Genomic DNA, 14,680 nt, shown 5'->3' with positions numbered 1-14,680 from the left:
GTATGAAATGTGGTGAAAATGAATTGTGATATGTATGCTAAGTGAGGTTAATACAAAGAAAGTGTGAAAGAGTGAATTTGCAATAATACTGTTTTGGACAGTAGCAGTGATGTGACTTTGAAAAATCACCAAAAATAGTATAAATTTAATTAAAGGCTGAATGAGATATTAAATTAAAGATAAATGAGTCTATTTTCATATAAAAGAAACATAGCAAGAAAAGAAATTCTATATTTTTAGATATTTATATTTGCGTGTGACTTGTTCAGATTGACTATGTGATCCCCTATTCTGATTTTGATAAATCATTAAAAATTGTACAAAAATAATTAAGAAATATAGTTTATATGTCTAGATTCCTTATTGAGTCTAGTTTTAAATGAAGCATGTTTCCTAGATATTTGAATTGTGTACTGGGAGAAATTAAACTCGTAGTGAACAGAGGTCAGATCAGTCAAGCTGTATAACAGGGGAAACTTTAACTAATAAACTGTACTAATTGGCTGGACCAAAAATTCTAGGAAAAAAATTAGTATGAAGTTATATGAGTCTAGTTTCAGGAAAATTTTACAGATTTGAATTCTGAGTTTTGTAACTCGAGTTAAGATTTATTTAGTGAACATGACACAGGAGAGACAACTCAATCAAAGTGGAGTAAATATTGAAATTAAAAGTAGATACACTTGAGTTAATGTGTAAACATATTAGATTCTTTAATTTTTATTTATATACTTACTTACTAAGCTATATAAGCTTACTTTATTTTCTCTCTTTTGTCTTATAGTGTCATCCGACATTGCTCGGGAGTTAAGGATTGTTGAAGATCTGCCACACTATCAATACTTTTGGGTATTTGAACTAAACATTTCTTTTGAATTATGGCATGTATAGTAGGCTTCGTTATTTTGTTACGTGTCATAATTGCCTAGGTTTAAAATATTGGTTACATTATTTAACCAAATTATTTTGTATAAGCCATTGAAGTTGGCTAATATTGTTCAAGACATATGTTATAATGATACATTATCTATTTGGATGACATATTTCTATTTCGGTTTCGTTTAATGATATATATTATGAGCTGGTAATACCTTGTACCCTGTTTCGATGTGGAACACGGGTAAGGGGCGTTACATATAGCCTCAAATCGTCATCTTCTTCATCACTTAAAAAGCCGAAATACCATAGATTTAGGGACTTATAGCCGAAACTTCAGATTTCCTAGATTCAAGTTCTACTATCGTTTAGAGGATAGACCTGCATCAGATCTGCATAGAAATCAAAGAGGAATAAGTGGTAAGTGCTCATCACCTCAGATCTAGTCTTGTTTTACAATTTAGAAAAGCCGAAGTCCCTAAAATCTAGGGAGGTTGTCGATTTGGGCTCTTTAACTGATGATTTCTTTTGGTGATTAGTGTCTTCTAGAGGTTTGATCGAAGGCTTGGATCTTTGGAGCAACTAGACATGGACCTAATCATCAGTTTTCGGCAAAAAGGTAAGATTCTAAAGGCTTTAGGGGCATGGTTCAAATATGGGTAGGTGAATATTGGGATTGGTTGTTGTAGGTTGCAATCTAAGAATTGTGGTAATCAATTGTAGGACATCGTAAGGGATCTCAGTAGTAGTCGTCGCGAAACAGGTGTGTATCGAACACCCTCTCATAGTTCAATTCAGCAAAAGCCGAAATGCCGAAATTTCGGCATTTCGTGGGCTTGTGAGTGTGCGAGTGCTCACAAGACGTTTAGAAATCATTAGATCTGAAATCATAAAGTGGTAAGTTAGTCGTGTGTGAAATTTCGTGCACTTCGGTAATTAGGCCTCGATAGGCTAAAACTGGGCCCAATGGGCTCACGGGCCCATACGGGTTAATAAATAAAAAAATAATAAAAATATATAATATAAAAAAGTAGGAATAAGTATGTTCTGTTAGACTGTAGAATCGAAACTGCTTAAACCGATAAACTGGTCATAAAACTTGGGTTAAATGGGCTTAAATGGCTAATGGACACTGTAGGGCCCATTAGGGGTTTTAGGGCCCAATGGCTAAAATTCTGAAATTGAGACGAATAAATTATTGCAATGTCAAATGAGCTAGTAAGGACAGTAACATTCGTGAGAACCCTTAAAACCGATAAAATTATTGAAATACCTTTATAGGTGGAAAATTTACAGATTTACCCCTAGAAGCAAAATTACTGATATACCCCTAGGGTTAAGGTTGACCTGCATACATGTTTGACTGTTACTATTTACTGCATGCCATGTTATTATTATCTGATAAGGTTGACCTAAATGCATGTTTGACTGTTACTGTTTACTGCATGCCATGTTATTATTATCTGATGCGTGGGACTGGGTTATTGATGGAGGAAGTACTGAAAGTGGCTTGACCACATACTGGAGGCTTTGCCTCAACTTACTGATATCTGAGCAGCAATGCTGCAACTATTGAGTGTAGGGCTGGGTGGGTTGAGCTATTCCCCACATGGAGTGTAGGGCTGGTACGGGTGGAGTGTAGCGGTTGGTTATAGGCTGGGTTGGGCTTGCAAACACGAATATGTCTGTTCCGTTCTGGAATGGGCCCATGGGTCATACTGTTATCTAAAAAGGGGCTAAGGCCCAGTTTACTGTATTTTGAAAAGGGCTTCGGCCCAGTACCCGCTGTTATCTGAATAGGGCTTTGGCCCAATGGCCTTGAGTTGACCTGGGCTTTGGATGGGTTTTCCATACACACTGAGTTTTCCAAACTCACCCCCTTTCTCTTCCATCCTTGCAGGTGAGCCCTAGTTGGTGGACTTGGAGCTGGGCGGGATTCAGAGTGGCCACGAAGATTAAATTTCTAGTTTTTAAATAAGTTTCAATTAGCTTTCTTTTAAATTGGGCATTTATTTTTGATTATTTCTATTTTGGTTAAAGTTGTAATAAGACCGCTCTATTATTTTTATTTTGGGTTTTTAAATTACTTAAATCGTTTTCAACTTAACATTCACATCACTTAAATTGATTCCTTAAAATTGGATAGCCCTAGGGTGCGTTTTATAAAAGTTATTTATTTTCAAAATATGACGATAACCGAGCAAAGCTTCCGCAACGTAAATGTTTTCAAAGGAAATAAATATTTTAAATAGACTTAAACTTAATTTGTTGTTCGTGGACAAGTAATAAGCTTAAAGTGTGGCAATGGATGTGTGCATGTCTAGGATTGGATCATGGAAGAGCTAGGTACTTAAGCAGTCTAATTGACTCACCTCCTCTTTTCTTGAATCCTACCTTGTGCGCAGCTTCCATTCACTTTAATTTAAAACGAAAATATTCTTTAAACACTAAGAAAGATTTTAGATAAAACATAACTTCTCTAATAACGCTTCAATGTGACATGCCAGATTCGGTCGTAACGTCTAGGCCGGGTTTGGGGTGTTACATTTTCTATTTACAATTTACCTTGGCATCATACAATGTCAACCAGTCCATTCCCAAGATAACGTCGAACTCATCAAATGGGAACAGCATGAGATTAGCCGGAAAACAATGACCTTGAATCATTAATGGGCAATTCTTGCAAACCTTATCAACTACCACATATTGGCCTAAGGGGTTCGACACTTTAATCGCAAACTCAGTAAACTCAACAGGCAACTTCTTATTAGATTCTACATTCACACAAATATAGGAATGAGTAGACCCGGGATCAATCAATGCAATAACAATAGTATCATAGTGAAAAAATGTACCAGTAATTACATCAGGAGATGATGCATCCTCTCGGGCACGTATGGTATAACCTCTAGCAGGCGCTCTAGATTCTGATCTCGCCACTGAATCTTTCATCACAGTTTTACTGCTAGCTCCACTTCCAGTATTTCTCAGTGGTCTACCTCTGCTAGCGGTAGTACTCTGTCTAGCACTCTGAAATTTTTCTTCTTTAACTTTCTCCGGACAGTCTCTGATGAAATGCTTGCGAGAACCACACCTGAAACAAGCTTGCTCATTTTCCCAACACTCACCAAAATGTTACTTGCCACATTGCTGACATTCGGGCTTTCTAGACCGCACATTACCCACACTTGCCACTGAAGTAGCTTGAGCTTTAGATCCCGAATATGCCTTGCCACGATCTCTGTGTGAATCCCTAGCTGAAACTGCCATTCGAGGGTTTGTCACTTTGGACCTCTTTGATTCAGATTGAAATGACCTGCTTATCGGCCTCTTTCTGGCATCTCGAGCCTCAATAGCAGATTTTCTTCTTTCTTTGTTCAATTCTTCGACTTTAAGAGCTCGATCAACCAATACTACAAATTCTTTCAGCTCCAAAATTCCCACAAGCACTTTAATTGTAACACCCCTACCCGTATCCATTGCCGGAATAGGTACGAAGCATTACCGGAGTTTACTGAACATTTTTAGATAATTCTGAGTCATTTATTATTCATATTTTGAAAATAATCATAACGTCTCTTTATTGGGCCCTCGAAGCCCCAAACATACATTAAAAACCAACCGGAATTAAATCGGGATCATAAAAATTTCGCAAAATCTTAAATTTTATTTTCATCTAAGTACTTACCATTTCAATGCTTCTTATAATTAAACATGTTACCATTCAATCAATTGCTTGACCTTTGTCTAAGCGTCAAGCCACATCATTGTTAGTATACTTGCACATATTTCATATAAATTCAACATTGATATACTTATTTTCTCGACATGTCACACTTGAGTTTAATAATTGTCTTTACTTACATAATTTCCTTGTATCAACATATCAAAGATAATCATATATGTACATGTCATGAAACATATCATTCTCTTACCGTTTCTTCATAAGCATATATCATTCATTTCATTATATCAATATTTCATGCTCCATCATTTCCATATATTTTATGTATATTTATTCCGGTAATAGCTTATATCAAACTTAACATAAATTATATTCCATGTACTTATACTTATTTTGTTTATCTATCTTCATAATTATTTCATATAACCATTGGTCATCTGATACATATTACCTGAATATCAATTGTTCAACAAATGTCATAGCGTCTCCCATCCACGATCTTATTTATCTTTAACATGATGCCATAGTGTCTTTCAGCTATGGTCTTATCATTTTCTGTCATGTTGCCATGGTATCTTTCAACCATGGTCTTACACATTTCATATCAGAGAGCACACTCCCGCGAACCTCATCCTTACAGTGGGATTACCAGTCCAGGCTAAATCCCCTGTAATATAAACTCTTAGAGTATTGTCGGGATTACCAGTCCAGGCTAAATCCCCTGCAACGACAATTACTCTAATGAGCTTGGATCTGAATTACCAGTCCAGGCTAAATTCAGACCCTAATTCAGATTACCCGTCTGGGCTAAATCCATTTACACGTATTCTTCGGGAGGGCTATATCAGGATAGGATCACCCGTCCGGGCTAGATCCTTTTTACCGTCAATTCCTTTTCAGAGATCCATCGAATTTTCCTTTCATTCAACCGGGATTTATTTTCAATTTATATCGAGTATTATCAATATTTCATCAAATATCATGAATTGAACATTCAAATCATATTTTCATCACATAACCACATATTTCAAGTATTTAAAATACAATTCAAGTTACATCAACTTACCTCATTACTTGTTTGTGTTTATAATTTCATTAATCCGATATCTTTTCTTTTCCACGATTAAGTCTCATATATCTTTATAAATAAATTTGATCATCATTTTCATTCATTTCATATTTTAATGCATTTAATTAATGCTCTAGGCAAAATTTCCATTTTGCCCCTAAACTTTTAATTAATGACGATTTCGTCCTTAGGGTCAGGAAAATAAAATTCTTGCAATTTAATCCTTATTTCCAGCTATTATTCTCATATATATTGATAACAGTCCATGAATTCTATAAAATATCAGAATTTTCCATAATTTCAACACTTTTCAATTTAATCCCTAAAACATGTTTTCCCCCAATCTTGAACTAAATTAATAATTTCATTCAATTTTGTAATTTAAATAATAAAATAATCCATTTCATGCAATTTGGTCATTTTTGACATTTTTACAAAATTGCCCATAAAGTTTTATTTTTATTCAATTTAGTCCTTGAGCCTAAAATATGCAAATTAGCCATGCTAGATGAATATTCATACATATTTTTCCTCCTCCTCCTCTCCATTCCACATCCTTAATGTAGATAACACACTTGTAAGTAACATTATCCATAATTTTTATTATTTACTTTTATGAATATTCAAGCTGTCTATCTGCATCATAGTCACTAAATTATTTATATCTAGATATATAGAACTCCAAATTAATATCCAAAAATTTTCCCTGAATCTAGACTCATATATATTCTTACCATAAAAATTTCAGAATTTTTGGTTTAGCCAATAAGTACAGTTTATTCTTTAAAGTTACCCCTGTTCTGCTGTCTGACAGTTCTGACCCCTCTTCACCCAAAATTAATTATCTACTTATATAGGATTCAAATGATGTTCTTGTTTGTTTCTATTAAAAATAGACTAATTCATGATTTTATAAATATAAAATTAAGCCCCTAATTATTTTTATTCAATTTTTTATGATTTTTCAAATTCAGAACAGGGGAACCTGAATTCATTCTGACCTTGTCTCACAAAATTCATTATATATAAAAATTTACAAATCCATTGCTTACACTATTTCTTCTATGAGAAACTATACTAAATAATATTTAATTCCATATTTTTTTCATATTCTAATTCGATTTCTAAAATTTATGGTGATTTTTCAAAGTTAGTCTACTGCTGCTGTCCAAACTGTTTTTGTGCAAGCTATTAATTACCATGTTATAACACCCTTATTTTCTTTTTCTACACCATTTCTCATCACTTTCTCTTATTTTCTCTTCACTAACATATCAAAAACATAGGACCTTATGTAAGAAAACTCTACTATAACATTATTTCCATGCTTTGTCAATAATAACAAACTTAAAAACATATTGAAATCTTGATATACTTACCTTGTTCTATTGATACTAATCTTTAACTTGATTTTCTTTCTCCTCCAGCTTCTATTTCTTGAATCCAACTTGATATTCTAACTCCCCATGGCCTCCTTAACATTTCTCTCTCTTAGTAGCAATGGAAATTCTTTTGATTTCTATGTGGAAATGGTGAATTTTTGGTGGAAGGACCAAATTGTAAAGAAAAGAAAATTTCTTTCTTTTCCTTCTCTTCTAACGTTGGCTGCATGCATGGAAAGATGATGAAAATTCTTCATCTTTCCTACCTTTTATACTAAATAATTAATAATAAAATAATAGTAAAATATATAATTAAAATAATATATTTCTAATTAAATAATCATAAAATATCATCAACATCATCATTACTTTCTAGATTTCTCTCTCTTCCAATTGACCATTTTGCCCTTTATTATCTTTTAAAATTCCATCCTTGAATTATCATTTAATTTTGGTAAAATTGCAATTTAGTCCCTCATAGTTCTTCACCTATTCAATTTGGTCCTAATTCATCCATTTTCCTTAGTTTCTAGATCATTCCACTCTTAAAATATTTACACTATTGGTCCTTCAACTTTTTCATATTTACACTTTAACCCCTTAAATTTTGAGTATTTACTCTTGTGCAACAAAACTTTTCTCACTTCTAGAATTTAGTCCTTTCTTGAATTAATATATCATAAAATACTTCTTAATATTGACATAACTCAAAATTTCTATTTATGTCACTTTATTTCCTTATTTTACTATATCAAGGATAATATCTTACTGTAAAAATTTTCAGGGTATTACATTAATGTCCTCATTAAGCCCATCCCAAAATCTTTTGAATATAATAGCCTCGGTGGACACACATTCCTGGGCATACTTGCTGAGTCTTACAAATTCACGTTCATACTCTGCCACAGACATCTTGCCCTGCTTCAATTCAAGGAACTCCTTTCGTTTTTGATCAATAAATCGCTAACTTATGTATTTCTTTCTGAATTCTTCCTGGAAGAAATCCCAAGTAACCCTTCTTTTGGCACCACTACTACCAAAGTCTTCCACCAATGGTAGGCCAAATCTCTCAAAAGTGATACAGCACACTTTAAACACTCCTCGGGTGTACATGAGAGGTCATCAAATACACGGGTAGAATTTTCAAGCCAGAACTCCGCTTTCTCGGGAACATCATCGATCTTTGCTCTAAACTCTTTAGCCTCTTTTTTCGAATCTTGTCAACCGGAGGCTTGTTCATTCTTACCAAATCTATTCCTTGAGCAGCTATAGGAACCGTCTGAGGTATGGGATGGGGTGGAGGAGGTTGAGTATTTGGGTTTGCTCGAATAAACTCAGTACACCAATTGTTCATCATTTGGAGAAAGGCATCCCGAGCCTCATCTCCCTGTCTTAATGTCTCAGGTCTACTTTCTACAGGCGCGGTCCCTTGTGCGGGAGCTGGCGCATTACTAGCAGCATCATCAGCCGCAATTCTATCGGGATCCATTACTATATTAAAACAAAACACAGATTAGAATAATCAGGAGTCACCACACTATCACAATATATTTATGGCATGTACAGCTAGACTTTTACACACTATATTAGTTCGAGAACCGACTAAAACATGGCTCTGATACCACTAAATGTAACGCCCCTTACCCATTTTTAACACCAAAACTGGGTACGAGGTATTACCAGAACATAACACATACCATTAAATAAAACTGAGACAAAAATATGGCATCCAATTAGATCATGAATCGTTATAACATATGCCTTTAACAATATTAGCCAACTTCAATGGCTTTGTACAATATAATCTGTCAAATACTATAACCAATATTTTAAACCTAGGCAATTATGACACGTAACAAAATAACTAAGCCTACTATACATGCCATAATTCAAAATGTTTAGTTCAAATACCAAAAGTATTGATAGTGCGGGCAGATCTTCAACGATCTCTAACTCCTGTGCTAGCTGGATGACACTATAAGACAAAAAAAAAAGAAAAGAAAAGAAAGTAAGCTTATAGCTTAGTAAGTAAGTATATAAATAATAAATAAGGAATCTAATATGTATACAAAATAACTCAATTATATCTATTTTTAATTTCACTATTTACTCCAATTTGATCAAACTGTCCCTCCTACGTCATGTTCACTAAATAAATTATAACTCGAGTTATGAGATTCGAAATTTAATTCCATAAAAGTTTCCTGAAACTAGACTCATATTAATTCTTACTAAAAATTTTCTAGAATTTTTGGTCCAGCCACTTAGTATATTTTATTAGTTAAAGTTATCCCTGTTATACAACTCGACTGATCTGACCTCTGTTCACTACAAATTAATTTTCTCAATGTAAAAAAGTCAAATATCCATGAAACTTCTTTAATTTAAAAATATGCTTAATAAGGAATCTAGGCATATAAATTATATTTTTTAATTACTTTTGTACAATTTTTAATGATTTTTCAAAGTTAGAATAGGGGATCACGTAGTCATTCTGAACAAGTCTCACAAAAATATAAATATCTCAAAATATAGGATTCCTTTACTTTCTCTATTTCTTTTACATGAAAACAGACTCATTAATATTTAATTTAATATCTCATTCAGCCTCTAATTAAATTCCTACTATTTTTGGTGATTTTTCAAATTCACGTCTCTGCGACTGTCCAAACTGTTTTATTATCAATGTTGATCTTTCACACTTTGGTTGCATTCTTTGCTTATCCTTAACAATTTTTTTCCAACTTCTAGTCAATATGGAGTTTATTACTCATACGTTATGCATGTGTATTCTTACACTTATCATTACAAGGTCATACATAATTTCATTTTGTCGATTTTCCCGTTGAACACTTCGGATCGAGTCTCCGATACATGGTGGTTTCAGCGCGTAGTTCCACCCATCACATAGTTCGGCTCTCTTGTACACATGGTGAACATGAACACTCAGTACCACCCATGTGACCTAGCCATTTTATCTCGTAGCTCTCTTGTCTACATGGTGTCCTTCACCTGGAACCACACATGCGACCTAGCTACATTTATCTCGTAGCTCTCTTGTCTACATGGTATACATCCCATATCACACATGTGACCTAGCTACCACATAGTATTTTGTAGCTCTGTTGTACACATGATGTGCGGTTAGCACCATACATGTGACCTAGCTACATACCATCTATATCTTTCGATTCCGAAGGTTCAACCAGGGAGTATTTCACTTTCTAATACTTATTTCCATTCTTCCAATAGTCGATTGTGATTCAAAATCAGCTACAATATATAAAATATGCTGAAATATAAAAACGTAAATAAAGATAATGTATTATTTACATACAAACTTACCTCGGTGCAAAATATGAAAATTTTGCAATTTAGTCCAAAATTATTTCCTTCCCTCGTTCGAGGTTGATTCCATGCCTTTCTTGATCTATAACAACATATTTAGCTCATTTAATACTCATACTATCTATTTCAATCCAAAAATCACATTATGGAAAAATTACATTTTTGCCCCCTAACTTTTACAAAATTATGATTTTTCCCCTAGGCTCAAAAATTTAACTTCATCCCTTATTCTTATGTTTTATGACATGATGAACATTTTTCTCTTCTATGACAGCATCAAATTCTCACTCTAACATGTACTTATGAACATTGCGTATTTTTACCGATTGTGCCGTGTTGCTCGTTTTCGCTAAAAATCGCTTAGAAAAGATCATTCTCCTAACTTCAAACATTCATATTCTACCATCAAACATCAAAATACATGCATATCATTCATGGTTAAATTCTTAAACATAAACCCTAACTCAAAATAATGGTAGAAATAGGTAGACCGAGCTACGAGGATTTCAAAAATGTAAAGAACATTAAAAACGAGGCTTGAATGCACTTACTATAGAGCTTGAAAGCTTGGGAAAAACCCTAGCTATAGTGTTTATGAGAGTTTCGGCCAAGCTTGGAGAAGATGATACCAATTTTGGCTTTGTTTTCCCATTTTATTATTTTATTTACCAAATGACTAAATTGCCCTTCATTAAAAACTATGGTGTTTTATCTTCCTTTAGGTATTTTTGTCCAAACTAGTATAATGGTCTAATTACTATTTAAGGACCTCTACTTAAAACCCCCATTTCAATCAAGTACTTTATGAACTAGAACACACATTTTTCACCTATTTCAATTTAGTCCTAAACATCAAATTAAACACCCAGTCATAAAATTTTCAACCTCGGATTCATGGTTTCGAAACCACTATTCTATTTTGGCCCTAAATCGGGCTGTTACACGTGTCGTCGGAGAAGTTACCATTGAGAACCCTTTTACAAACCTCCAATAATATCTAGCTAATCCCAAAAAACTTCTAACTTCAGTCACAGTTTTTGATGGTTTCTAGTTAACAATTGCTGAAATTTTTTTCAGGTCAATTCTAGTGCCTTCAGTAGATACTACATGTCCAAGAAAACTAACTTCTTGAAGCCAAAATTCACATTTACTAAATTTGGCATATAGTTGTTTCTCACGCAATGTTTGCAAAACAATTCTAAAATGATCAGTATGTTGATTTTCATCTTGAGGATATATCAGGATATCATCAATAAATACCACCACAAATCTGTCTAGATATGGTCTGAAAATTCTGTTAATCAAATCCATAAATATTACAGGTGCATTTGTTAAGCCAAATGGCACTACAAGAAACTCATAATGCCTATTCCTGGTTCTAAGAGTTGTCTTTGGCACATCTAACTCTTTCACATGTAACTGATAGTAACTGAAATGAAGATCAATCTTCGAAAATGTAACACCCCAAACCCGGCCCAGACGTTACAGCCGAATTCAGCGTGTCACATGGAGAATGCTACTAAAGAAGTTATGTTTTATCCAAAAATCTTTCTTAGGGTTTGAAGAATGTTTTGTTTTAAGTTAAAGTGAACGGAAGCTGTGCACCAGGTAGGAAGCCAGAAAAGAGGAGGTGAGTCTGTTGGACTGCTTAAGTACCAAGCTCTTCACGGATCCAATCCTAGACATGCACACATCCATTGCCACACTTTAAGCCTGTTACTAGTCCACGAACAATTAATTAAGTTTAAGTTTATTTAAAATATTCATTTCCTTTGAAAACGTTTACATTGCGGAAGCCTTGCTCAGTTATCGTGTTATTTTGAAAATAAATAACTTTTATAAACCGCGCCCTAGAGCTAACCAATTTAATAACCCAAAATAATAAAAAAATAAGAAGAAGAGCGGCCTTATTACAACTTAAACCAGAATAAAAATAGTCTAAATAATAAATGCGAAACCTAAAAAAATAGAAATTAATCTTCATGGCCACTCTAAATCCCGCCCAACTCCAAGTCCACCAACTAGGGCTCACCTGCAAGGATGGAAGAGAAAGGGGTAAGTTTGGAAAACTTAGTGTGTAAGGAAAACCCATCCAAAGCCCAAGTCAGCTCAAGCCCATTGGGCCTAAGCCCATTCAGATAATAGTGGGTATTGGGCCAAAGCCCTTTTCAGAATACAATAAACTAGACCTTAGCCCCATTTTCAAATAACAGTATGGCCGAGAGGCCCATTCTAGAACAGATCAGACATATTCGTGTATGCAAGCCCAACCCATCCTATAACCAACCGCTAAACTCCACTCGTACAAGCCCTACACTCCATGTGGGGAATAGCTCAACCCACCCAGCCCTACACTCCACAGTTGCAGAATTGCTGCTCAGTTATCAGTAAGTTGAGGCAAAGCCTCCAGTATGTGGACAAGCCACTTTCAGTACTTCCTCCATCAGTATCCCAGTCCCATGCATCAGATAATAATAACATGGCATGCAGTAAATAATAACAGTCAAACATGCATTCAGGTCAACCTTAACCCTAGGGGTATATCAGTAATTTTACTCCTAGGGGTAAATCTGTAAATTGTCCACCTATAAAGGTATTTCAGTAATTTTATCAATTTTAAGGGTTTTCATGCATATTCCCACCTTTCACGTACTAACAGAGACACTTACCGAGGGTTCTTACCGAATTGGGCCTGTTGGCCAACTATCCCAATTTTGGCCCATAAAGCCCAAAAATATCTAAGGCACAGAAATCATGCACTCTGCAGTCTAAACATTGTAGTTTACCAAAAACATTAATCAATTTACCTCATGAGCATTCGCACACTTGCAAGTCCACAAAATACCAACTTTTCGGTATTTCAGCTTTTTGGCTTTTGCCGATCTAGACTATGAAAGGGTGTCAGTTACACACCTGTTTGGACGATATGCTGATGAGATCCACACATGAACTGCTTACAATTGGATTACTAACACATTAATCTAACTATTAAAATGAACTACATATTAACCCCCTTACCATATTTGGCCAAAAACACCTTAGGCACTAGCGATCCTACCTTTGCCGAAATTAGCGACTAGGTTTAGATCCAGTCGTTCCACTTATCCAAGCCTTCGATCAGCAGCCTCTAGATCACATTATTACCAAAATAAAACAATTATAACAACCCTTAGAGCCACAAGCCCAAATCGAAAGCCTCCCTAACCTTTAGGAGGTCTCGGCTTTTTCTAAAACCTAAAATAAAGATTAGGTTCGAAACTTACCACCGGTTCGTTCGGTCAATGATTCCAATTAACTCCTACTCGATTCTGATGCAGATTTAACCCCTGAAATGATAACAAAAGTCGAGCCCTTAGAGATCTCAGAATTTAGCTATGTCCCTAAGGCTATGCATTTTCGGCTTTTTGCAACAGTGAAGAAAAGGTGAGGGTTTTGTAGTGGCTTTGTCGACCTAGGTTTGGGGTTCAGAAAAAGAAAGAATTGATCAAAAAGGATGAAGAAAGATCAGTAGGTTTTGCTAGGAGAATTCGGCACAGACAATATGAACCTTTGGGATTTCGGCTTTTGTGATATTCGGCTATAAGGCTTAAAAAAAATAGTAAGGAAGTGGTGTAAGGAAGAGTGGTAGAAGGATTCGGCTATGGAGAAAAGAAGAGGAGAAGGTAGATGGAAAGAAAAAGAAAAGAAAGGAGGAGGAGGAAAGATGGTCAGAAAAAATGGCACACTTACCCCTAAATGCCGAATTAATACTTGGCATTTAACCTAGCCGTAATTTGCCCCCTAAGCAAACCCTTGGCCGGCCAACTCTTGCTCCCCAAGAGTCCACCATTCGGCCAATATTGCTCTCCCTAATCAGCTCCTAAATCATCTCCCTTATCCCCTCCTTACTCAATCCCTTGAGCAATTTAAACTCCTCCTGACAGTCTTTCACTTGAGTTCCATTACTTACCCTTTCCAACCATAAAAATAATTCCCTTAATATGCTTTCATTGTGACTTGAGCCTTGGTTCTCCCTAGCATCCACACGCCACCTTTATAGCCTCCCTAGTGGCGTCACATACCACTTTGCCACCTGCTTCTTTGTGTTTAATTTTTACCCAATTAATACTTAAAAGCCCAATTAACCAGAACCCCTTCTTCCTATGGAATCAAAACTAATTAAAATTACCAGGTTTTAACTTAAGCTTGGTCTTTCTAGAGGCCCACTAACCTAATTAAATCTACACCAAGCAGACAGAACACCAAAAATTTAAAATTTTCCAACGTCCACAGAATTCCCGAAAATTGGGGCGTTACAACTCTACCCCCTTAAGGAAATTT

Source organism: Gossypium hirsutum, chromosome A12 (assembly GCF_007990345.1).
Source record: "Gossypium hirsutum isolate 1008001.06 chromosome A12, Gossypium_hirsutum_v2.1, whole genome shotgun sequence".
Classification (NCBI taxonomy): domain Eukaryota; kingdom Viridiplantae; phylum Streptophyta; class Magnoliopsida; order Malvales; family Malvaceae; genus Gossypium; species Gossypium hirsutum.
The sequence above is the reverse complement of the archived record's forward strand: the minus strand, read 5'-3'. Positions refer to the sequence as shown.